This window comes from Lontra canadensis, unplaced genomic scaffold, assembly GCF_010015895.1.
Source record: "Lontra canadensis isolate GAN:19392208 unplaced genomic scaffold, GSC_riverotter_1.0 scaffold120, whole genome shotgun sequence".
Taxonomy (NCBI): Eukaryota; Metazoa; Chordata; class Mammalia; order Carnivora; family Mustelidae; genus Lontra; species Lontra canadensis.
The window spans coordinates 80,362-106,548 of NW_022631114.1; positions in this window are offsets into that span (position 1 = coordinate 80,362).

Below are 26,187 nucleotides of genomic sequence, written 5' to 3' on the forward strand. Positions count from 1 at the left end.
TTTAATGACAACTCTATTATTAGTCACACGCAAGAGAAGCACGATTCCAACCTGCTGGGCCTTCTAAAAAGGAGCTCCGTGTGACAAACTGGAGAAGGCGGGGGAGGGGCCCTGAGGACACCTGCAGCTGGGACCTGACCCTGCCCAGCGCCCTCTCTTTTCTCTCACATCATCTTCCAGCAAATATTGATTTTAATCTCTTTGATAAGCTTTCTCCTCACGGTGGGGAATGTGCCCGATGGCAGGTTTGCTTGTCACACCTCACTGCGTCACTGCCAGAGAGGGACTGAGAGTTCCAAAGTCCCAGAAAGAGGCCGCAATGGCCTTCATCAGAGTCAGGTGACCGTCACTGGCTCAGTCACCATGGCTGGGGCAGGATCTCTGAGAAGATGACTGAGCAGATGACCCTATGATGAGTGCGGTGGTGGGAGTGTCTTCCAGAAGGGGCTCCTGTCCTAGCAGACAAATGATGTGCCTGCTACTGCCCCATGCTGAAGGCTCTTTCCGAGGCCCCCGCTGTGGACTCAGCGCCTCGCTGCCTCCCTCCGCCTCTCCCTCCCAGTGAGGGCCACAGCCCAGGGGAGGTGCCTTGTCTGTTCTCAGAGTCCACTGTTGTGTTGCTTGAAGATCCATAAAAGATGGGGGTTTTCTCGCTCTGTTTTTCTGGGGGGGGAACCTGTCCGAGGCAGCCTCAGTGACTTTCTGAGGAGACTGCCTTGGAGGATCTGAACAACGAGTGAGGGCAGAACAAAGGAGCCATTCTCAGAAGCACGGCAAAAATGAAACCAAATAAAAACCCCATAAAAATCCCGACTGGGGCAGAGGAAATACCAACTTGATGCTTTTGAGCCACGCATTTGGTAATAAAGGAAAGATTCAAGGATAGGCCGTTCCAACGCGATTCTGTTTGGGCTGGAGGGAGAATGTGCTGGAAGACAATGAAAGGGGGTCATCCAGGCAAGGGAGGGCCGCTGGTGCGCGCGCACTGGTGTGGCATGTTGTTGCGATTCAGGAACTGACCGATGACCAGGGTCACAGGGAGTCTGAAAGCGACACCCGATGGGAACCGGTTCAAAGTTTGTGCCCAGCCCGGGAGCTCAGATGACCGGCAGCTGGCCTGCCCCCTGCTGGCTCCCACTGATGTGAGAGGGGCTCTGACCCCTGTTCGGTCACACAAATACCCGTTTGGAAATCTCTTTGAAGACTGATTAAGTAAACACTCCCAGCACAGATGAGAATAATTGAGTGACGTGGGCCCAGTATTTGTAGTAAGTGGAAGGATCGCTGGTATTAAAGCTCACGGGCATCTCGCCTTTCTGTTCCTCTAATCTGGCTTCCGTGCTTCTGGTTGCAGTTTCGGGCCCAGAGTGTCTTCAGGGGTTGGAGTTGAGGATGTGGGGACTCTCACTCTCCTTTCATGGGTGTGACAGTATCCCAGGGCCAGGGCACCATCCTGTCACCGCATGGCAGCTGGCTGCGGCCAGGGGCAGGCAGTCCTCCTGGCATGGCGGACCTTTGAAGCTGCCCGTGGGGTCTTTCCATCTGGTTTGTGGCCTCGGGCGGCTGTGACCCCCAGCGGGGGTGTCTCTCCAGGTCTCCCAGGGCGCGGCAGGGTGAGCGTGAAGGAAAAGTCTGGTTTTCATCTGGGAGCGCCGAGCCTTTCGGTGTGATGGCTCTGCTCTCTTTCTGCCAACGGGACGAGGTTGTGCCAGCTGCTCTGGGCGGGAAGTGAGGGCGGAGGGGGGAGCCCTTGGCCACGTTACTTCCCTCATTATTTCTGAGACCCCACTGGAGAGGGAGGTGGGGGTGGGCTGCTGGCCCGGGGCTCTGCGGCTTTGATGTCTGCCCCCGGATCCCTTCCTCCCTGATCTGGCCACTCGCACGTTCACTGGGTTCCAGTCATTCTGTCCCGACGAGGCTGGTCTTGGCCTTATCTTTCATCTCTAACTGCGTGGCACAGGGCCAAGCTCGCAGTGGGGCTCCGCACATGTCCGCTCCCTTCTCTTTCTGCTTCGCCTTTGTTAGGGTGGAAGTTCTGAGCTGAAGTTCATGTTGTTGAAGTCCTAACCCCTAAGACCTCAGAATGTGACTGTGTTTGGGGATGGGGGTCTTTGAGGAGGTTCATTAAGTTAACATGAGGTCATTTTAAGTTAAAATGAGGCTCTGCACCAATCCTTATGACGGGAGGAGTTTCAGACACAGGCATATACGAGGGACAGATGTTGTGAAGACACAGGGAGAAGGCCGCCATCGACAAGCCAAGGAGAGAGGCCTGGGACAGATCCTTCACTCAAGAAGGAGCTAACCCTGTGGATACCTTGATCTTGGACTTCTGGCCTGTGGAGCTGGGGAAATGCATTCCTATTGCTGAACGCCGCTCCCTACCCCCCAAGTCTGTGGTGCTTTGTTATAGGACGGCCCTAGTGGACTAATATGGCTTTTTAACAGGTTTGCGGAGCGCATAACCAGCCAAGTGCAAGGTGCTGTAGGAGGTCCAGAGACAAAGTCAAGAAGCATGAGAAAGAGGCCCAGTGAGGGGACCATCTCTAGTCCCATTCTCTCCCCCAAACTCCTCTCTCTTCAGCCTCTCCTTACCTCTGCCCACCACCACCCCTGACGGAGGGAAGCAGGATGAAATGAGACAGAGGGCTCCCCATGAGATGCCGCCTGATAGAAGCTCTGGAAAGGAATGAAAACCCTTTCCTCTAGAGTCAGAAACACCGTTTTTTATTTTTATTTTTTATTTTTTGGCTGCCCCTCCCTCCCCGCAAGTTCTTATTTAGCACACGTGTGTGTGCACGTGGCCAGAACAGACCCGTGGCCCGACAGAGCAGCTGTGCATGTGCTAAGGAAGATGGTCCACAGCGTCTGGGGACACACATGACTGTCCAGAGGGTGGCACGTCCAGCAGGTTGTTACCCAGCGCTGGCTTTATGGGGCTTGCTAGCTGGGCAGGGCCACAGTGAACTCTCTTTGTGGACCATGACTTATATTCCTTGTTGCCCTTTGTGACTAAAGGTGATGCATGTTGTGTTTCCATACCGCTATTACTGGGAGATTGTCCTTTGAATTATGGCCCCGGCTGGTGGCCGTGGGCCGTGATCTCTTTGCAGGATCACAAGGTCATTTCATCGTGGAGTAATCTTGGGATCTCTGGGAACACCTCTGGGCCTTCAGATCTGCGGGGCTGTAGGTCTCCTTAATAAAGAAGCTGGGTCTCTTTGAAGACTTGCACAGTACGCAAGTCTCGATATTTTTTGTATTTCCATGGTACCTACCAATTTGCAGTCAAAGATATTTTCCACCATACAACTCAATAATAATCCTGTGCCCTGATGGGGTCCTTTTGTAATCTTCACTTAGCTCATTGATTTTAAGGGGAACTGGGATTCCAAGAGCTTGCATTGGCCAACGGGTCCCGTGTTGCCTAGTACTGAGTCCCCAAAGGACTTCGGTAAATAGGTCACTGCCAGTGGTTGCAATCCGCTCCTGTGTGCGTGCTGGGGACTGAAATTTGCACATCACGGTCGTTCATACTGATAGTGGCACATTTTCATGTAACGCTGATGTTAAAACAAGCTTCCTACCTTTTCTCCATGCAGAAAAGTGAATGTGTTCGAGGGATGGTCTGGGGGCTAGCCCAGCAAGAGTGTTACAAAGCCGCCATGTGCGGGGACACTCCCTGCCCCACTTCCTCTTGCAATGCCTTCCTCGGTTGGCCCCTCATTCCTTCCTTCTTCCCTCCTCGTAAGACCTGAGGTGTGCCCATCTCCGGAGGCTAGCTGCATTGGAAATCAGTGACTCCTGAACGCATAAGCTTTCAAAAGCCCCAGAGATCATCTTCCAATGCTTGAATGGAACCAAGAGTTTCTACCTTGGACTGGGTCTGCTTTGCTTACTCAAAGGACCAAGCCAGTGAGTGGTTGGCCTGGCTCTAAGTCCAGCAGGTGCCCCGCTCTTGGTGTGTTTGGTGAGACACTGTGCCTTCTCCCGTCAAGACCACAATGTGACTTCAGGGAGGTTATTATGGGGCCTTTGGAGGTGGAAACTGACTTGGGCTCTTGGGGCTATTTCTTTGCCACCTCCCCCAGCCCCAGACCTCTATTTACTACCCAGCCAATAAAAAAAAGGCAGCTCTATATGCTTTCAAAGCCATGCCCTCTCCTCCCAGCCTTCGATTTCATAAATGTTGGTTCCTCCAGAGAACCGACCAGAGCCTGCAACCATGCATGTGCTTTTCAATAACCTGATGACTGTCCATGCGCTTCGGCCAATGAGGACTGAGCAGTGACCCTTAGATAAAAGGCTTCATTTGGCATGACTCATCCTTGGAGACATCTAGCCTGCTTGGTCTGTGTTGTTAAGTGCCTGGTTCAGTAAATATTGACAGTGAGAAACCATCCCAGGAACTACCAAGCAGTGATCTGGAAGGTAATATATATGAGTATGATTAGTGATTAGGCAATGCCTGTCATCTGCTAAGATACAGCCACTGATAAATATCACCCCATTATCTCTCTTCCTAATAGTGGCTCATCTGCTGGTGTGTGACTCATAGGTGATACATTATGGGGTCTGATTCAGCAAGGAAAGTTTGGTCTGCCCCAGTGGAGAAGGACATCCAAGGTCACCTTGGTTTTTAGGATATTGGCTTCTTCTTCTTCTTTTTTTTTTTTTTTTAAGATTTATTTATTTGACAGACAGAGATCACAAGTAGACAAAGAGGCAGGCAGAGAGGGAGGGAGGAAGCAGGCTCCCTGCTGAGCAGAGAGCCCGATTCAGGGCTCGATCCCAGGACCCTGGGATCATGACCTGAGCCGAAGGCAGAGGCTTTAACCCACTGAGCCACCCAGGTGCCCCTAGGGTATTGGCTTCTTAACAAGAGTAGCTTTGCTAAGAAGGAAAAGTTCAAAAGGAATCCCCATCGCCACAGAGGGTCTGGAGGGGTCTGGAGAGACCAAGAGCACTGCGTGTTTCACCCTTCAGAGCAGATGTGTTTAAGACCTGCTTATCCACGTAGGCACCCTTCCACTGCGTTCACATGTGGACACCCATGGCTACACGGGGGTGGTTTCTCTATGTTCAGGTCACACTTTTGGGCCCTTTGGCACTGCTCTCAGACGAGGGACAGGGATGAATCTCGGCTCAGACAGAAGATGGTTTTATCTCTTGCCCTCCCTTCCTCAGGTACTTAAGATACAGTTGTCATCACCTGAGTGTCTACCGAGGCTTTCGGATGGGTTTGGGTTTGGCTGTTGGGCTTATTGAGCTCCGTCACCGAGTAGGAACTTCCCGTTTGTGTCCTGGCCCTTTCGAATGGCCGTTGTTTACTTCCACTGTGCGTTCGGGCTGAAGGTCTGACGAATCGGGGATGAATTTTCCGTAGGTGGGCTCTGAACACGAGCCTTAGAATCTTTGTTCTAAGGTCTTCTGAGGCCCTTGCTGTCCAGATCAGAGAACAGAGGAGGGAGGAACCACCACGTGCCTGAGACTGAAAATCAGGGCCATATATACCCCAGGGCCTGCTCCCTACCCTACATTACTTGGACTCACTTTCTGTCATGTGAGGTCTGGGACAGATTTCTCCTTCCAAAGAGATGCCTGGGCAAAATGACATGACAGGTTTTTAGCCTGTCAGCTAAAAGTGCCACCCTTGGCTGAAGGTATACTTGCACACAAGTATAGACGCACACGCAGCGGTAGCCCCTGCACAGTCACTTACCATCCGCCATGTTGTCGGGGAATGAGAGCTGAGCTCCGCTTGCACCGAAGGAAGCAAGCACGCGTTGGGCAGTTGGCACTGAGGAGGCACCATGTTGACGGCCGCCATCTCTTGGCCCCTAACCGGCTCTGTGACTTTGGGCGAGTTACTGAACTGCTCTGAGTCCCAGACTCCTTCCTTGTAAAATGAGGGGATAACACCCACATTTCCGGGCTCGTGGTAGGAGTCGAGATAATATATTTAACACACAAGGCTCATAAATCCTGTCCCAGCACGTGTAGCTGTTATGGTCTTTAGCACTAAGCCACTGGGAAAACTGCGGCCGCCAACCATTGTAGGGTGTTAGGGACTCAACTGGGAAGGGTCTACGATAGGTCTCAAGTTTTCTATGCCTTGTGTCTCCCCTCCTGGAGGTGCTGGTGTCTCCATTTTACAGAGGAGGAGCCCAAGGCTTGGGGGTCCAGCTGGCCAGGTTGTGAACCAGGCACAACGTGCTGTGGACAGCGGGCATTGGCCACCACACATGCCACCTTTTGGGGACACCAGAGGTCCCAACTGGGCAGGTGTTCGGCAGAGGCTGGCGGCTTGCTGCTTCAGGAGGACACCGGGTCTTCTGCTTCATCTTTGCCCTATCACACGAGCACCAGCTGGTCTGGGTGCCTTTGGCGAAACAGCTTCACAAAGCCCTTGCTTCACCACCTGGCAGGGGCTGCGTGTTCTGTCCTTTGGTTCAGGTGGACACACCTGCCGAGCGGCAGAGCAGTGTTCTGGAACCTGCTGAGAATCCACATGCTCAGGGGAATGTCGATGCGTGGGTGACTGGAGTCCAGACTGCTGGGAGGCATGGGCGTGGGGGCGGGGGAGGGAGGTCAAGGGGGCCTGAGGGGCGGGAAGGAAGTCCAGATAGAGCCATTCCGCTCTGTCGTGACCAGAAGGAAACAGACTGTTCAGGGGGTGCTCGGATGGCTCAGTCGGTTAGGTGGCTGCCTTCGGCTCAGGTCATGATCCCAGGGCCCTGGGATCGAGTCCTACATTGGGCTCCCTGCTCAGGGAGGAGACTGCTTCTCCCTCTGCCTCCCTGCCTACTGCTCCCTGTGCTTTTGCTCTCTTCTCTGACAAATAAATAAATAAAATCTTAAAAAAAGAAAAAAAAAAAGGAAGGAAACAGACTATAGAAGCAGGAGCTCCTCCTCCAAGTGCCCTCCCAGTGGTCCCCACCCACCGCTCTCAGGGCAATGTTTTAAGTGAGGCATAGGATTTACCATTATGCCTTCACAGGATGTGTCATTAAAGAGACATCTGTGACATCAGGGCTAAACGTTTGAAAGAAGGGAGAGGAATTCAGTAGAGCGATGTGCAGACCAGGAAGGAGAGAGAATTCCACTGAAGTGGCCAAAAATGAGCGAGGTGTGTTTTCTGGAGAGGTAGTGTGAGGAGGAAAGAAGGATCTTTGCGGCGACTTCGACAGGAGAGCGAGCTTACGCTTAACAAACCGGAGCTTCCAGACCCAAACGCTTTGGCTGGGTGAAGCCTGTGCTCCCTGCTCCTCCCTCGGAGGCCCACCGAGGAAAGACCCCTTCGTGTCCCTTTCTCCAACCTGAGTCCCTGAATGTCCCAGGAGGTTGGACTGTGCTTCCCCGAGAGCCCAGAGGTTCCGCGGCGAGGCTGGGGCCAGCGGTGTTTCCAGAAGGAGCACATGTGAGGCTCACAGGGCTTCCTTGATGTGTCCGGTGGTTCTGAGGGGAGGAAGGAGCAGCAGAGCAGAAGCAGGTAGGCCAGCTTTGGCTGCCCACAGACGAGCCCTCGTTCTTCCCTTGCAGTCTGTGCCCGCTACGTCCGAAGGACAGCAAGTGTCCCCTCTCTGCCGTGACCAGTGGAGGCAAGGCTGGGCCGGCAGGACTGTAAAAGGATCCACTCACACCAGCTCTGAGGCCGTGCGTGGGTTGCTCTCGGTTGGATACAACTGCTTCAAAGTGTCCTAAGTTCTCCAGATTCTCTTTCTTGGTGCCCCGGAAGAGCGCACCCACCCCCCACCGAGGGCACCATGAGAACTAAACAGGAGGGTGTTCTGTACGAGATGCACGGGTTCTGGCGCATGGAGTGTGTGTAACTTATGTCCCCTAACATCGCTGATGTCACTCATCATCACGTCAGACTCTGGCCTTGCGTTTACGTTGCACCGGTCTGTTCTCCCTCAAACCAAACGGTTCTAACCCCATCCTCCTCCCCTCCCAGAAGGTTCAGGCTCCTTTTCTCTTTGTTCTAAACAGGTTAATTCCTCCTATTGGTTGGCTTGCTAATTCCTCTGTCCTCCCAGCACTCATGCTAAAGGTATAGCCTGGGCTCTTGCTAAAGTGCTGTTATCTGCTTAGGAGCCCCCCCTTATAGTAATGCCATGCCTTTTTTCGGGGACCCGGTCTAATCACTGAATAGATTCGTGTGATCTCTCTTTCTCGTATGCACATTTTTCATTCCCAATGTGTTTTTCATGGGAACTTCACGCCTGCAGGGCGCATTTAGAGGCCCTGGTTTAGAAAACTGTTCTAAGGTCCTCTGAGGCTGTCCAGATCAGAGAACAGAGGAGGGAGGAACCACCATGTGCCCAAGACTGAAAATCAGGCCCATATGTGCCCCAGGGCCTGCTCCCTACCGTGCACTACTTGGAACCACTTTCCGTCATGTGAGGTCTGGGACAGATTTCTCCTTCCAAAGAGATGCCTGGGCAAAATGAGAGTCAGGTCATTTTGGAAACCAAGTCATCCTGCCGAGGCTGATGGTAATGAAGAACCCGGGGAGATCTGCCCACTCCCCGCAGCTCTCACTATGTGGCCGCCCACAGGGCCCTGCCAGTGGCTGGGCCACGCCGCCTTTGTTGAAACAATGGGGTGGACAAAAGCCATTTAAAGAGGAAACAAAGGTATTGGAGCGTCAGGCTACTGACCTAAGTAAGATGTTTACTTAGCCCTGGAGCCCTTGTTCTAGATAGTTCTGTGTTGACCCAAGGGCAGCTGTTGGCTGTCTTTAAAGATTAGAGGAACAACGGCCTGGATGGCAGAGATCTGGGGGGGAGCTGGGAGAAGGTGCGCAGCAGCCCATCCGGGTTCCCCCGCATCTAGTAGCAGGCGAGCAGGACGCATGCTCTCCGGGTTTCTATTTCAGGCTGGCTGGAGACAAAAATGCGTTCTTTACCACAGGAAGAATGCTCCCTCAGACAGGACTGCTAATCCGGCACCACGAAGGGCTGTGGAATGTGGAGCCAGTGGTGGTTGCTGTTTGCTTTCCAGCAGGCTTTTCCTCTCTTCCTCACTGAGTCACATGTATTTTTGGTTGCTCATGTAGACGGTGGCTGAATTGCCCCCTCCCCCACAGCCTTCATGTTTTTTGAAAATTATCCGAGCCTGTGAGCTATCCAGAGCGCCCCTATGTCATCTGTCTCCCTGACACGAAGAGGGAAGGCGGGAGGAAGGGGAGGAGGGTGCGGACAAGGAAAGGAGAGAGGAGGGAGAGAAGGGTAAAGGGGGGTGGGAGAAACATCCTGCTGACGTCAAAGAAGACCACATGGCACAGGATAACATTACTCGGGACCTCAGCCACCCACTCCCTCTAATTTACTCCAAACCGAACAGCCTGTTTTGAAACCTGTAGCCTGCAGTCTGTTATTTTGTTTTGGCTTTTTTTTTTTTTTCTATTCTCTCTGGACCAAAAGGACCATTAATTACTGGGAGTTTGAAAGCTACCTGATTCCCCGAAACAGAGGGGATTTCCAAGAGCAATAACTCAGCCAGTGCTTGTGCAAGGCGCTGCGGCTGCAGTAAACGGATCCAGCTGCTCGCAGCCCGCGGAAAAGGGCCCGGGGGGCCGCGCGGCCTCGCAGCTGGGGCTGGAGCGGCTCCGTCACGGGGCTGGCGGGTCCGCGGGGCCTGCTGTGGCTCCCGCCCTGCACCCCGCCCCTGCGCGCGCCCAGCCCCGCCCCCAGCCCCGCCCCCAGCCCCGCCCCCAGCCCGCGCCCCCCTGCCCTGCCCACCGCGGGCGGTGGCCGCCCTTCCAGCCTTCGTCCACTGCCCTTCCGGCCTAGGTGTGGCAACTCTTCCCTGGGAGGTGCAGGACCCCGGGCATGATGGGGGCGGCCCTGCTGCCGAAGCGCCCTCAGGACAATCCCCCTTTTGGCATGGTGGCCGGTCCGGTTGTGCTGCCCAGAAGCCCCCCCGCTGTGCAGTCGGGACCCGGGCCTGTGTGCAGACGGGATCGGTGGGAACCTGTGCGCACCCGGGGCCGAAGGGACCCCGGTCCCGCCCCCCAGATGGGAGAGCTCATGCTGTTTTCTGGCCCAGGCCGCACAGTTAATTTTTATCCTAGTAAAAAACAATAAACACGGCATTAGCAACTGAACATTTATCAATTTGCAGTTCGTTTCCAGCCAGGCCTCTCCACTGAGGCGGGTTTTACTGCCGGCGGGCGCACCAGAGCGCTTTTCGCCAGACCGTCTGTGCGGGTTGCAGGCCCGGCCTCCAGAGCGCTCTCGGGGAGCTTTCTGCCCTAACTGGGTAGTATGATTTGGCTCTTTCAGGCCTGGTCCTCGAATAGTGCCCTTTAATGATGAGGAAACTGCAGCAAGGAAGGTGGAATGCGTGGCCGGGGATCGACCCACAGCTCCCGGTGATGCTACACAAGGATCTCGGAGTCTTTGTTTGGCTTTGAGGGCCCGCACCCACCTGCGTGTGCCCCAACGCCGGCCTGAGCAGGGGCCTGGGTGGCCTTTCTTTTCCTCATCTTACCCGGAAGTTCGTACCAGAAGAGGTGACAGATAAGAACTGACCCAGGGGGTTCGGAGCTCTGAATGGGAAGATGTCGCATCAAGGGACATGAGTCATGAGAGCACCATGGAAGGTCAGGTCCGGCCAGGGGCCCTGGCAGCCAACCCCGTCTTTAAACGTTTTGGCTCGTTTTGTCTTCGTGGATGTATACCACTGGGTTGTGTCATCTACTGTTTATCACCAGACTGTTACAGCCAGAAACGATTCAGTGATCACAAAAGGAAGGCAAGCTCTGCTGTGAATCACGCCGGCAATCAGCCTTCCTCCCTGCTTCCTGGTTCTTCTTCATTTGAGTGTGTCACAGGAACCTTGATGTTGCCACCGGCTTCAGGGTGGATTTGCAGTGACTCCCCGGGGGAAGGGAGAGAGATGTGAACTTGCAGAGTCAGCAGTGTAGAGCAGATTAAGTGGGACGTGTGTTCCATCCTTATCTCCTTGGGAGAAAAACTCACTTTCCCGAAGCCTCAGATCTTCCCCTGTAAAACTGAGGGGGCAGTAGGTCTTCTCTCGGAGGACTGGTGTCCACAGGAGGGGCACATGTACTCAGGGCTTGGCAGAGTGCTTGGAATCTAGAAGACACTCAAGAAATCCTCTTGGCAAGAAGGGTAGGCAATGGGCTGCAGATTCTGTATTTGCAACTCCAAATACAAGGCTAGGCCCCATTTCCCAATGAGCAGCTTCCAAAAGTCTTTTGTGTGTGTCTGTGTCAGCTTGAACAGATATACTTTTTAAAAAAAACTTATTTATTTATTTATTTGACAGAGAGATAGAGAGAAAACAAGCAGGCAGAGAGGCAGGCAGAGGGAGATGGAGAAGCAGCTTCCCGCCAAGCAGGTAGCCCGACCTGGGCTCCATCCCAGGACCCTGGGAGCATGATCAGAGCCGAAGGCAGATGTTTAACTGACTGAGCCACCCAGGCGCCCCGAATGTATACGCTTTTAATGATGCAAGTGAAGTTGTCAGATTTCTAGTTATAACATTTATTGAGTTAATTACCTGCATATATAAAATTATACATGTGTACTTATTTAGAAATATTGCCTCCTTTTTTTTCTTTTTTTTCTTATTATTCAGACTCTTTATCAACACCTGTCTTTGTTGTTACTGGAGCCCCTTTCTGAGAGATCTCACTTGGTCTTCCAGAACACACCATCCTGGTGCCGCTCGAGTATCTTTGGGATTTAGTACTTTCTGTGTCTGTGTTGTGGTCACTGGAAGTGTTAGCTCAAGCTCAGTATCCGTGCCTTATTTGCAATCTCGTAAAGCTAACTCCTTCTTGGACTGCTTTTAAATGTGATTTTAATGAGGTTGGGGCTACATAAGGAAATGTCCATGCATTTTAATGGTGCATACTAGTGTATGAAGGGGAGAAATGACACAACGTTTGGGATTTTCTCTAAGATGGTTCAGCAAAACGGGGCACCTGGCTGGTTCAGTAGGTGGACCATGTGACTCTTGATCTCCGGGTTGTAGGTTTGAACCCCACATTGGATGTAGAGATTACTTACTTACAAATGAAATCTTAAAAAAAGAGAGAGTGCAGCAAGAGAAAAAGGCAAAAGACAAAAAAAAAAGGAAAAAGTGGATCAAATTTGGAACAATCTAGGTCGTTATTAATCAAGGAGAAGGGCGTATGGAACTTCATTTTACTATATGCTCTTTAGATATGTTTGAAAATTTTCATGATAAAACTTCTTTTTTTCCCCAATAAGCTTTAAAGACTTGCTGACAGTATCTAATACTTGCAGGAATAACTAGAAAAACCTTGAAATATTTTTTATTTTTAATAAAAACCAAAACCAAATCCTTCTTCCAGGCAAACTCTGTGATTATCCCAGACTAGCACTGATGGAATTCCTTGTAGGGTATTTTGTGATTTAAAAATAAAGAAATCAAGTGAGCACTTGGTAATAGACATAAATACAAGGTGTCATCTCGTATCTGCCCCATTCATGTTATTTTCCTCTGCGCTTTGTTGGGCTGCGTCGGTGGGGTTGGTAATGTCCCCAAACAGAGAACTTCTGTAAGTGAGAGAACACTTGCTGCACGGTCCTTTGTCAAAAGTACCTATTACCTAGTGCCCTTGTTGGCATCGAGCTAGAAGGCACAGGATCGCAGGGGAAATGGAGTTCTGTAAGCAGGCCTGGCAGCACGGGGCTGGGGCTGGGGTGTCAGTGATGGTGCAAAAGGGGAGAGGCAACGTTTCTTCATTGGGCAATGCTTCTCCCCTGGAGAGGGTGCACAGAGCTGTGGTCTGCACAGCCAGCCCCAGAGGGTGGTTGGGCAACTGTCCAGCAGGCTCAGCCGATGTCAGGCGAGAGGGTTTGGGCCTAAGCGTCGTAAATATCCACAGTCCAAAGGGATCAGAAAACTCTTCAAAATTTATATTAGTTTTGGGGGCATGTGGGTGGCTCAGTCTGTTAAGTGTCTGACTCTTGGTTTCGGCTCGGGTCATGATCTCAGGGTCATGAGATCGAGCTCTGTGTCGGGCTCCACTCTGGGCATGGAACCTGCTTAAGATTCTCTCTCTCCCTCTGCCTCTGCTCCTCCCTGCCTCTAAAAAAAAAGTATTTGTTCTGTAGTAATGGCCCTTCCAAAGGAGGAAAGAAAACATTATTTTTATTTTTAAACATTTTTGAAGAATAGGATTCTTTCCATACAAACACAGTGGATTATTTGCTAGAGAGTATTAAAATGAAAAATATCTATCCAGCCTGTGTGGGAAGTCTGAATTCTTTAGAATTCTTGTATCTTGTATTGTATATCCCCCCCCACCCACGAATGCACTGTGCTATGCCACAGGCCAGTCACCGTCTTTGAGAGAGTTACTTCTGACAATTTTTGGTGTCACCCCATTCACACTTACCATGTCATAAGAGAGAATCTTTCATATTTTGCAAGAACCTTCCCTCAAGCGTAAAAATCACAGCGTCACGGCCTTCTAGTGACTATCTCAACGTTTCAGTGCTAGCAGATGGATTGGAATGCAGAAAAACAAAATAAGATAAACACCATACCAGTGTGCACAAACAGAGGGCAGGTTCTTTTGGGGGAGATGCATGTTTTTTTGATGAGCTAAGTGTTGATTCTAACCCCCAAAGACCGAGAAGTGTGAGGGTTAGATAAGTGTCTGCTAGATTCACGATTGCCATGTGGATTCTGTGAAGTCAGCTTAGAGGTCACTGGCTGTAGGGTAAAGTTCACCGGTCGTTCATGCTCGCTCAGACTGGGCCGTTCCTGAAAACAGAACCTGCGCCACCATCTGCTAACTTCAGGTCTACCCAGTGAGGGTGGACGCTTCTAGCAAGGGAGCTCAGGACGAATTCTGCAGCCATTCCTTGAGCAACGCCAAGTGGCCCCTGGCCAGGGTTAAAGTTAAACCAGGAGATGGCTATCAAATGCAGTTGTTGGGTTTGGCACATCTCTCTCGAGCTGCTGTGCGGAGCAGGAAAGAGAGAGGTTTGTTTGTGGCTTTAGTTCATCGGTTCCCTGCTGCACTCTTTAATCTGAACCTTTTTTTTTTTGCTCAAGAGAAAAACAAGGCTGACTTGCACACCACCGAGCTTTAAATTGGACGGTCCCATGGAGTCCTCTACCCACGCCTTTTTACATTTATTTTCCAGGAACCTCATTAGGTGGTTTGGGATGCCTTCTGCTTGTGTTACAGATTTTCTAATAGACTTGCTGCACATCCTACGATAAATATAATTACTTCCCCATGAGTCGTGATGATCTTGCACACTACATTTGCACGCGCCTGTCCGTGTTTGCATGAGAAATAGCACGGCCGTATTAAGGAACGCTGATCTGGCTGCAAAGCCCCGTCTGTTGGGTTTTCTCCGGGGTGGTTCTCCTGCCTTCTGGCCGGTGAATAAATACCATTTGGACAGGGCCTGGCACAGAGGCCTTAACCGTAAAGCTTAATGTATAACTAGTATGTTTTTCTTCTGTGTCAGCAGTTGGAAACACGATCCTGTAAATAAGGATTCAGTGAGTAAATGGATGTCTGTAGTGAGGGGAGGGGAGGGCTGGAGTAAGCAGTTTTGAAATTCATGCCAGTGGTTGCTACAAGTGATAAGGTAATTTGAGTAACCTGTAAGACCTGTGGATTCACAGGTTTCAAAAACAGGAAAGTCTCTTGTTTAAAAACCCTCTAGAGCAACATGTGGGCTTAGAAAAGAAGCTGGCTTGTGGTTAGGTGATCCTACTTCCTTATTGATATAATGGCTGGTGACGCAAGGCCTCCTGGGATTGCAGCGCGGTGACCGCAGGCCCGACAGTTGCCCTGACTGGCTTCTGAAACAGGCCCGGGGCTTTCTGGACGGATGAGAAGTCTAAAAATTTCCCTTTTCATTTCCTCTCTTGTGTGACTTTGTCATTTTTTTTTTTAAACTGGTAATTGAAAAGGGAATTTTGCCCATGCTCTGAAGGAGTTTATCTTGACTGCGTAGCCTCCCTCCCACTCCTCAAAAATCCCACCCTGAAAACCCCATGCTAAAAAAAAAAGTCATCCGTTCTTGCACATTTTTCAGTGAGTCTGTGTTTGATTAATCTGCCTTTGAGGCTGGATTTCTAACAAGCACTTCTTTAAAAACTGGATGATTTTTGAAAAACACTTCGGAACTTCTCCGTGTCCTCAGCCTCCTGGGTGAGGACCTCTAGGTGAATGCTGCGTCTTTCCGGAAACTGAGCCCTGTCCCGGCCAACCGGGAGGCTCAGTTGGGCAACAGCTCCCAGTATACGTGGTCGTGTTCTGAAACATGAAAACAGATGCCATTCCGGTGTGACACAGCTAACTGACCACAGCGCAGAAAGTTCCACTGGCGAGATGTGTGGGCTGTCCTAGGCCTTGCAAACATTCTGCAAACTGAACTGCAGAAAGGAGTCCTCCTGTCTGCCCTGGAGAAGATTCAGGGGGGACAGCCTGGTGGGCTCGACGTGTTGCTACGCCTGCTCTCCATTCAGGGGAGACAGAGAGCAAATGGGTGGAAGCTACGTCCACACCCAAGTTCCTTCTAGAATCCTTATGGCTGTATTCTTTGTTACATGCCTTAAGTGTGTATGCACGTCTATGTGTATGCGTGTGTCTAGGTACATTTGTGTACACACAAACACATGTGTTATCTATGCTATTTGGCCCAGCCCACAAGTTCCTTTTATTTTTCAGTGAATTCAAAGAAAATAACATAAGGAAGATATGTATGTTTTAGTGTTCTAGTAAATGACCAGTGTCACCTGCTGAGTCTCACCAAACGAACCCATCTTCCTGATTCCCTTGTCTTGGTCCTGATGATCTGCCCAGGATGTTTGCTTGTCAGACTTTACTGCCCTTTCTCTTTTTGGTAAGCCCAGTAAGTCTGGCCCAGTCATGCCACTGAGGCCACAAGGAAATGTGATCCTGCTAAGTGTGGGAGCTAATCACTGCCCGAAGGTTAAGGTTACCGAGGGGACGAGAGCCACTTTCTGTGTTATGCATATCTATGGTGTGTGTGCGTGAGTACCGTGTGTGTATGTGTTTGGACAGTGTTTGTGCATGAGCACCGGGCATGCGTGTGCCTGTGCGTGTGAACGTGTATCATCTGCGTGCGTCTAAGGGCATGCGGGCACGCCTACTGTGTGTGTGGCACGAGGGATGGCACACAGCCACAGGGGGCTGTGACAAGGAGGATGCTGGCATGGGGTGGGCCTGCTCAGGAACAGGACCAACACTCAGGACGTTTCTTCTGCTTCGTTACCTTTTCCCCTTTAACCTACATGCGCCGACATCACAGAAACCCTGAAGACTGGTGAAGTGTGTACTCCATCTTTCCATCCTGCCAGCCACTCCAGTGGGAGCTCTGAAAGTACCGTTCTACGTCAGTCTCAGGAGAAAGGAGGGAGTTTGGGATCGAGAAGACGGAGCAGGACTCGACACCACGCGGTACCCTTTCGCTCTGTGCTCGTGTGTGCGCTTCTTGTGTGTCCAAAAGAGGGAGAGGAGAAGCCAAAAGGGGAAAACAGGCAATCGGATCGGAAAGAGGGTATGAGTTTGTATTCACAAAATAAACTTTTATTCCTCTACCCGGGACGCTGCCCCAGTTTCCGGCCACTAACCTCAGTGGCCGTGCTGACCCACTTCTGGCTATTTTTATTTGTTCCTTGAAAATGTTCCCTGTGTGATTAAAGTTTACTCTTGTCAACTTTGTTCCTATCCTCCCTGCCCCCTGGGTCCAAAAGTGCAGCCCTTCCCACCTCCCTCCCAATAATCATGGTGCGTTCAGAGCCAAAGGGCAGCAGGGTTTACTGGCAATGGGACAAATCAGCGACCCCTTTCCTTGTCACGAGAGATGCAAGGACAAGCAGCTGCTCCCGGCCCATGGAGCCCTGCAGCCTGAGTCTTCACCTCTTGTCCGGGTTTCCTCCCTGAAGCCCGCACACTCTGCTGGAGACAGCGTCTCCAGACCCCAGTCCTGCTGGGGGCACGCGGATGCCGGGATTCCTGCCCCAGGCCCTGAGTGTGCAGCTACTTATCTGTGATTACAGCCTGAGTCAATAGCAGAAGCAGGAAGTGGACCCAGGGTCCGGCATCATATGGAAAGTTGGGTGTATTTACTTTTCTCTTAAAGCAAACTTTGATTTACCCTTTAATAAGTTACCACTAAGGATCTAGTTCTAGAAAATCCAAGTCACATGTTGATAAAAGAGGAGAGGAAATGGTGAGACTTTGCATTCTTCCAGCTTTATCATTAACCCCAGGTTTGGAAATTCATTTGCTTTAGAAGGCTTGGTTTCCAGGTTTTCAAGAGGGGGATCATTCTCTCTTGATGAGGGGTTTTTGACATCCTCAGCTGAAAGGCATTATAAACAGGGTAGCGCTTGGCCCTGCTGAACCCCTGGAGATGTGTGACCAAATAAAGGCTGACCTTCACAGGTTAATGTCTTGGTGCTCTCACTCCCTGTGCCACCAGGGCAAACCCTGTACTTCTTTGGCCTCAATTTCCTTATCTGTAAAATGGGGATAAAAAGTGATTTCCCTTAGAAGGTGGTTACAAGGATTCAATAAGGAGATGTGGAGCATCTACTGTGGATACAAGCTGCTGGGATTATGTATGACTTAAGCCATTCTGACTGTGTGGGAAAAAAATTTCTCTTTTTGCTTTGCAGAAGTTTCTCTAGGAAGTCACCTGTCCGAGGCACAAAATGGGATTTCATCCTCTGTGCCTCTCCTGCTCGTTGCGGCCCTTGAAGGACTTGAGTGAAAGAGTGTCCTACCTCATGGGGGATAGGGACTTGGGTCCTGGGAGGGGTCAGGGATGAAGGCTTCCTCTCCTTCGTGTGGTCAGCACTGCCTGATTATAAACGCCGTGATCTGCAAACAAGGAAAAAATACTCAAGAAGAACAAGGAGGCACCCAGGGCCCCACTCACACATGGTCTCTGGAGACACGTTATTTCTTTGCTTACCCAAAGGACCCAAGTGTAACTTCTAGGGAGAAGGACGACACCCTTTTTTTGAGTTCTCACAAGCCTCTCTCCTGACTGCTCCCCTTGTAGAGACGTGAGCAAGGGTGCAGATCACCTTCTGTGATAACATCAGGAGCAAAAGGGGGGTCACCCAGGAGATGAGGGGTGCAGGGGTGGGTCACCCAGGAGATGAGGGTATGGGGAGGATCAGCCTTGGGAGTGGCCATGAGGAGTGCCTTGTCTCTAGAGAGTTTACTTCTTAAATTTCTAATTGCCACGCACCAGTATTCTAAACTGTATCAGTGATCAAACCCACTTTCCTTCGGGTGGCCACTCTTCCTGTGTCCCGCTCGGTGGGGACTGCGTGAGCGGGGTGCAGGGGAGACTGTGGTGCCCCGAGTTAGAGGGCCTTCCTGTATGTCAGGACTCCCTCCCCCTCCGCCCTGACCTGGAGGTGGGTGTGCCTTTGGCCCTGCCGTTCCCCCGTTCTTGGTGCTCTGAACAGTCCTGCTTCCCAGCGGCTGCCTGGGGAGGCGCATGGAGTCCTGCTCATTGAACAGATTAGGGAGCTGAAGCTCAACAAGGGGCAGGACCCTTCCCAGTCTCATCCGGCTGGGAAGTGCCAGCTCTGGGAACTGGCCCGGATCTGCCACCCCATGTCCTCCCTGCCTCGAAGGCTGAGAAGGCCCCTGCAGAAGTGACTGTCCCTTTGCAGGGCTCGGCGCTGTGTGCAATCATTTCGGGGGGAACCCATGGAGCTCCTCGTATGCTCACGAGCCCGGCTTATCATGATTCAGCACAACCGAAAGCATCACCTTATGGTTCTTGAAGGTCACCGTGCCTAATGCACAGACCCTCAGGGAGCAGGGGCTGTTTCCCGTGTCTGGCCAGACTCGTACGGAGCGGCAGAGTGGGTTTTCAGGGAGCAGGTTGCTTTGGAGGTGGCCCTGGAGGAACACGATCTTTATTGGTTTTCTGGAATCCTCGCTCAGAGACAGGCCTGGCCATGCTGCCCCGCTGGTGGAAGAGCCTCCTTGTTGCGAGTGCTGTTTGGATCCAGAAAATCTGAGACTCTCCCTGTCCTGTCTGTGCTCTGGATTTGCTCATCCCTTCCCACCTACTTCTCCAGCACTGAGGAAGGCTCAGGAAATGAGGGAAACGTCTTAAGCCGGAGTCCACCTGGGGTGGTAGAATCCAGAGCGATCCAAGGTCCCTTGGCGGGACTCATCATGGACTGTCTCTGGCCTTCCAGGTTTCCTTGAGCTGCGGGCACCTGGAGGGTTCCCCTGAGCAATGGGGCAGCCCGAGCAGCCAGGGCCAGTGCCCCACCGAGGAGGGGAAGCAGGGAGCCCGAGCGCTCGGCCTTGTGGGATCTTGGTGCCCCACGCAGGGGATCTGCCTCTGGGCCCTGTGTCTCTCAGAGCTTGAGAGAGCGATCTAGCTTAGAGTGGGAGGACCTGGCCTGTCCAGGGTGTTTGCATGTCTTCGGGCTGGTCTTTGTTCTGCTGTGTGGGGCAGAGGAGGGGTGCCCATCAGTGACTTGCACAGGAAATTGGAAATCGGACACCGAGGGGCTCCCTCCAGTTCGCCTCGGACTCTTGCTTAAACAAACCCAACACCCACCCTGACCTTTGCCCCCTCCATCTGCGGCCGGCCACGGACCTGACAGCAGCCGGCTTTTCCCACCGGGCGAGAGCTTGCAAAGGTCCAGCACGGGAGAGAATCCTTCAGGTGTCCAAAGGCAGGCTGTGGAGGCAGCCTGTGATTTTTATTTTTTTTTGGCTTCAACAAAGTGAATTCATAAATTTTTTTCTCTCTAAATTTTCATCCATTATGTTCATCAACGCAGAGAGATGGAACATTTGGCAAAATTATTTTAAGTAGCACTCCAACCTGTGATCATAATTTCAAATCAAGGAATTTGCTGAGCAGCTGTGGGAAGAACAAAGGGCCGGGGGGAGGGGAGGCTGCGTGGCCAGAGCCGAAGCAGCTGGGGAGGAAGGTTGTGTAGGCATCAAGGGGGAGCTGGCCCTTTCGGGGCTGCGGTCCCTGGATGAGGGGCGGGATAGCCTGGCAGCTTCCATCTGCGGAACCCACCATGCGCTCCGCTGAAAAATGCACGTGTAGAGTTGAGGATCCAGATCCCATTCGGTACGATGGCCGAGAGCTGCGGCTCAGGACGGGGACAGGCCTGCCCTCGAATCCTCAAGCTCCCCGACTCATCAGCCTCCGCTGAGTCATCTCTGAAATGGGAACAATCACAGCGACCACATCTTAGGGACCGTTACAACGTGTATCCCTTTATCTGGCCTAGTGACTAGCACGCGGTAAGGGTTCAAAATGCTGTGACTGTCGCCGACCTGCAGAAGTGGGCAGTTCACGTGCTTTGTCGTTGCAAATGATTCATTCAACAAACATTTGTTGAGCGCCTGTGACGCGCCAGCTGCGAGGTTGGGTGTCGTAGGCGTACAAACATGTAAAGCATAGGAATTAATAGGCTATTAGACAAATAGTAATACTCCTATTGAGCTGAAAGTAGTAATGACTCCCAAGAACATTTAATTCATTCACAAAGAACCTTTCTTCATAGATGGTCTAGCAGAAACAATTTGAAAAATGTATGAGTTGAGAAAAAAAGCTGTCTTATTTCCCCTTGTTTTTTTAACTCATTGCTTTTCACTAAAACTATTCTCTAAATTAACTCCATTTCTTAAAATAAGCGCTGCTTCATACCTGAGAACGTCAGTCAGCTAATTTGCAGATAATCAGACCTATTTGCGGACAGTCTGATGTATCTTAGTGCCTTCTAAAGAGGGACACGTGTGTCCTCAGAAAGGCTATCATTTGTCAGGATTATCCAGTTCTGCTAATTTACAGTTCTGAGAATCAGAAGTTATCTAGACCTGCCTCTGCTCCTCTCTCTAGAGAGAAGATAGCCAAGCTTCTGCTCCAGCTCTGCTAGGAAAGGAGAGCTCCCTACCCGAGAAGGTAGGTACCTGCCGGAGGCAAGGACCCCAAAGATTCAAGGTTCCACAGTTCCTGGGACGTTAATTTCAATTTGCACAGCACATGGCAAGGATAAAAAGGCTTTTTGTTGTTTTCGCTTTCCTCTCGCCCCGCATGTCTGCAGTCTGGGCTTGCTCGGACTGCCTGTCCATCTTTCCCCTTTTACCCTGAGCTGCCGCCTGCCCTCTGCCCCGAGGGGAAGCACGCTAGCCCTGGTCGCCGTTGGGTGGCCAAGCATCCCAGGCTTGGGAGGCTAAGAGCCAACGTTCAGTGTATTTATTGCTCCTTGCCCTGTTCTCTGGGGTGGCTCAACCAGGCTCTGCTTTCTTGGAAAACAACTGTGAACTTTGTTCAGCCAAAGCTTTATTTCCCAAATTCTGATATTTGCTCACTGGCCCTCCTCCCTCCAGCTGTTCCCAACTGCTGACCACTTCTTAGGCGTGCGGCTCGCTGCTTCCGCTGTTCCAGCACTTCCTGGAAGGGGCCGTGAGGGGCCAAGGCAGATGCAGCCCCAGGCCCGGTGCCTGTGGCCTTGGCTTGCGGCGTGAGTCCATGACGGCACGGTTTGGAAGGTGTGTGCGTGACTGCCTTTCAGACCGATGGGCTGGAAGCAGAGCCTTTAATAAGCAGAGCAGCTCTGTGAAGACCCGCCCTTGCTTCGTTGGCTTCATGCTCCCAGTTGCCTTTAGAACTGTTAGAATTTAAAAAGAAAAAAAAGGGCGCCTGGGTGGCTCAGTGGGTTAAGCCGCTGCCTTCGGCTCAGGTCATGATCTCAGGGTCCTGGGATCGAGTCCCGCATCGGGCTCTCTGCTCGGCAGGGAGCCTGCTTCTCTCTCTCTCTCTCTCTGCCTGCCTCTCTGTCTACTTGTGATCTCTCTCTGTCAAATAAATAAATAAAGTCTTTAAAAAAAAAAAAAAAAAAAAAAAGAAAAAAAAAAAAAAAGAGAGGAAAAAAAAAAAGAAAAAAAAAAAGGCAGGAAGCTGAGAACAGCTAAAGTAGAAAGAGAAAAGGGAAAGATTTATTTTTGAAGCTCTTGAGTCCAGAAACTCCTTCTGACTTCCTCACTTCTCCTAACTCGGCTTTGTTCTCCGGGGGCTTCCCGTCTCTGGGCTTTGCCTCGGCCCGAGGTCCCAGAGAACCTTCCGGCTCTCTGGATCTCGGAGTAGGTGGCTGCTCGCTGGTGGCACCTGGAAGTCGCTGGAGAAAGCCAGACCCTGGGTTGAACTGGTTCCATGCTTGGTTCACCCGGGGGTCTCCACCCCCCTAGGCTGCATCTGAAACGTAAAATGGGTGAGCTTTAATATAATGTGGTTTAGTTATTGACATTTAAGAAACAGGAGATGAAGGGAAATCCAGATTTTTAGCTCAACTCGAAAAGTTGGGGGAGGGTCTGGACTGTATCTTTGCTCTCTGGAGTGAGTGGCAGCTGCCCTCTGACAGGTGGCACACGCTCTCCACTTGGCCACCACCTCTCCGACAGGACGGAGTGTCTTTCTGGACACTGAGACTGCGTCTTAGATGCCAGCGATCAGTAGGCTTCTCCCCGTCTCTGCCTCCCCGATCTACGTCATTCATGACGGGCCTGCCTGCTTCTTCTGGGCACCTGAGTTTCCTGTCTGTGCTCAGTGGAGTGCGTTCGGCAAGGGGATTGCTAAAGACATTGCACTCTCTTATCTGTAACAGACCCCGGGCCCACCATATTCTTCTTGCTTTCCTCCTTCCCTCTTTCCCTCCCTCCCTCCCTCTTTCCTCGTCTCCTCTCCCTCCTTTCTCTCTTTTTTCACTTCAACTGTAAAATAAAACGTACCTACAGAAAAGCGTTCACAGCAAAGCTCTAGAGCCCAAGGATTTATCACTAAGTCTGCACTGGTGTCACTTCCAGGTCCGCAGGTAGGACCGTGCGGCCTTCTAGAAGCTCTCTTCACTCCCTCCTTTCTCTCCCTCCACACCACAGGTAACCACTGTCCTGACATCCACGGTAAAATGTCCTTGATTTTCTGTAGTTTTGCCAGCAAAATACATGTTAAATGCTAGTTTTGCCTGTTTTTACAGCTTCATGCAGACATAACCCTGTAGTACGTATTCTTTCATGCATGGCTTCTTTCACGCCACATGATAGCTGCAAAATTCATCCCGTTGTATACAGATGGAGTCTATACATTTTCATCACTGGATAGTGTTACCTTTTATGAATGTGACACAATTTTGTCTTTTTATTCTACTTTTGATGGCCATTTGGGTTGTTTTGGGTTTAGGGCTCGTACATACATGGCTGTGATAAGCATTCTTGTGCTTGTACACTGTATGCATTTCTGAGACCATTATCTCCAAGCCTGGGATTTTCCCTGTGGAAAGGGTTTTTCAATTATGGATTTAATTTGTTGAAGAGTTATTTGGCTAGCTAAGATTCATATTTTTTTGTGTCCATTTTGATAAATTGTGTTTTTTAGGAACTAATATTTATCTAAATTTTCAAATGTAATGGCACAACATTGTTTATAATATCTTCTTACGATTTTCAGTGATGGTGGGCTCTGTTGTAATGTCTCCTTATCACTCCTGACAGCGATTATGTTTATCTTTTCTTTCTTTTCCCCCTTGTGCAGTCTTGCTGAGATTTAGGGGTTTTTAAAAATTGATTTTATTACTCTTTCCAAAGAATCCAACTTTTGGTTTTGTTGATATTTCCTATTGTATGTTTGATTTCTAGTTTATAAAATTCTACCTTTATCTTTCTTTTCTTTTTTTTCCCCCTTTGGGTCAATTTTCTAATTCTTGAGATGGTGGCTTAGTTCATTGATTTTAAACTTTTCTTATAGTCTAATATATGCAAGTAAAATGATGTATATATTTATTTTTTTTTTAATGAGTTGGGGGAGAGGCAGAGGGAGAGGGAGAGAGAGAATCTTAAGCAGGTTACACTATCAGCACAGAACCTGACTCAGGGCTTGATCATGACCTGACCTAAAATCAGGAGTTGGATGTTTAATGGGCTGCGCCACTGTGGCACCCCCAAGTAAAATTACAATAATCTAAACATAGCTTTAACTTTATCCTATGAGTTTCAAAATACAGTATTTTCATTATCATTTAATTAAAATAGGTTTAAATTTCCTTTGATTTCACATGGTAATTTAGAAATATTCCTGAATTTTCAAATACATGAGAGTTTTCTAATCATGTTTCTGTTAATAATTTCAAGCTTAATCATAATGTAGTTAGAGAGTATGTTCTGTACAATTTCAGTTATTTGATGTTTGTCAAGACTTGCTTTATGGCTCAGCATACAGCTGACTTTTGAAACTTCCTTGTGTTCTTGAAAAGAAGGTATACTGTTAGTAGTTGTGAGCTTAATATTCCATTTGTGTCCATTAGATTATAGTTGCTGATTGTGCTGTTTGAATCTTCTGTATTCCTACTGAATGACTGTCTATTTGTTCTGTTAGATGCTCAGGGAGGTGTGTTAAATTCTCCAATTATTATTGTGGATCTGTCTGTGTATTTGTTGGTTTTTGCTTTATGTAGTTTGAGGTATTAGGTATATGTTATTTTTGAATGCTCTAACTTCCTGGAGAATTGAAACTTTTATCACTGAGATGTCTTCTTTATCTCTAGTAATGCACTTCACTTTAAATTCTATTTTGTCTAAAAAATAATATAGGTACTCCTATTTTCTTTGGATTAATGTTTACATTGGATATATTATTCCATTGCTTTACTCTTATCCATTCTGTATCCTTAAGTGTTATAAGCTTCTCTTATAAGTATTATACAACTTAAAAAAATTAATCTAGTCTGACAATTTTTGTCTTTTAATCAATGCCTTTAGTCTATTTATATTTACTAATGCAATTTAATTTACATTAAATTTAATGTAATTTCTGATATATTTGGATTTAAATCTACCATACTATTAAGTGCTTTCTATTGGTTCCACCTATATTCTATCTTTATCTTTCTTTTTATTGCTTCTTTAGGATTGATTATTTTTTAATATTCCATTTTCTTCCTCTATTACTTTGAACATTGCGTATTCTTGTACTATTCTTTTAGAGATTGTCCCCAGGATTACAGCATAAACTCTTGTGTTATTAAGGTTTAATATTAATTGGTGGTTTTATATTATTCTCAGACATGTCATGGGTTCTAGAACACTCTAACTCCATTGCTCCCTCCCAAATTATTTTATGTTATTGGTTTTTAAAAAAGATTTATTTGAGAGATGAGAGAGAGAGAGAGAGAGAGAGAAAGGAGGGTGAGGGGCAGAGGGAGAGAGAGAATCTTGAAGCAAACTCCTTACTGAGTAGGGAGCCCCACATGGGGCCTGATCCTAGGACCCTGAGATTATGACTTGAGCTGAGATCAAGATTATCAAGGCTGCTTAGCTGACAAGCCACCCAGGTACCCCTATATTATTGTTGCCATGAATTTTAAGTGACACATATTTTAAATCTAACAATTTTAAATTATTTTATACAACCACTATCCATTTATATTTACCTATATACTTGCTATTTTCTATGCATTTCTTTACTTCTTACATCTCTGGCTTTCCACCTGGGACTAGTTTCCTGGGACCTAAAGAATTGTCTTTAATATTTCCTTTAGTGTGGGTGACAAATAGTCTTACTTTTGGTTTCTAACTATCTTTAGTGGATCCCCTTGGATACTTTTGTTGGGCATAAAGTTCTAGGTTGACAGTTATTTACTTTTAGCCTGTTAAAACTATTCTGTTATCTTCCTGTTTTCATTGTTTCCATTGAGAAGTCTGCTGTAAGTCTCGTTGTTGTTCCTTTGACAATAATCTGTTTCTTATTCTCTCTGGCTGCTTGTAATATGTTTCTCTTTGCTTTAGTTTCTAGCAATTTTATTTTGATTCATGTAGGTATGAATTTCTTTATATTTCTCATGGTTGAGTTTTCTAAGGGCTTCTTAAATCTGTAGCTTTATGTATTTAATTAGTTTTGGAAAAATCTCAGTCATTACCTCTTCAAACATTGATTTTTTCCTATTCTCTGTCCTCTTTTTTTTTTTTTTAGGATTCCAGTTAGTTTCTCCCTTGTATTATTTCTCTCGTACCGTCTCTTTTGCCTTTTCCTCATTTAATCCTCTATGCTTCATTTTGTATATATTCTTCTGCCCTAACATGCAGTTCACTTCAGCTTTCTCTTGTGTGCTGTGACTTCTTAAATTGGATATTAT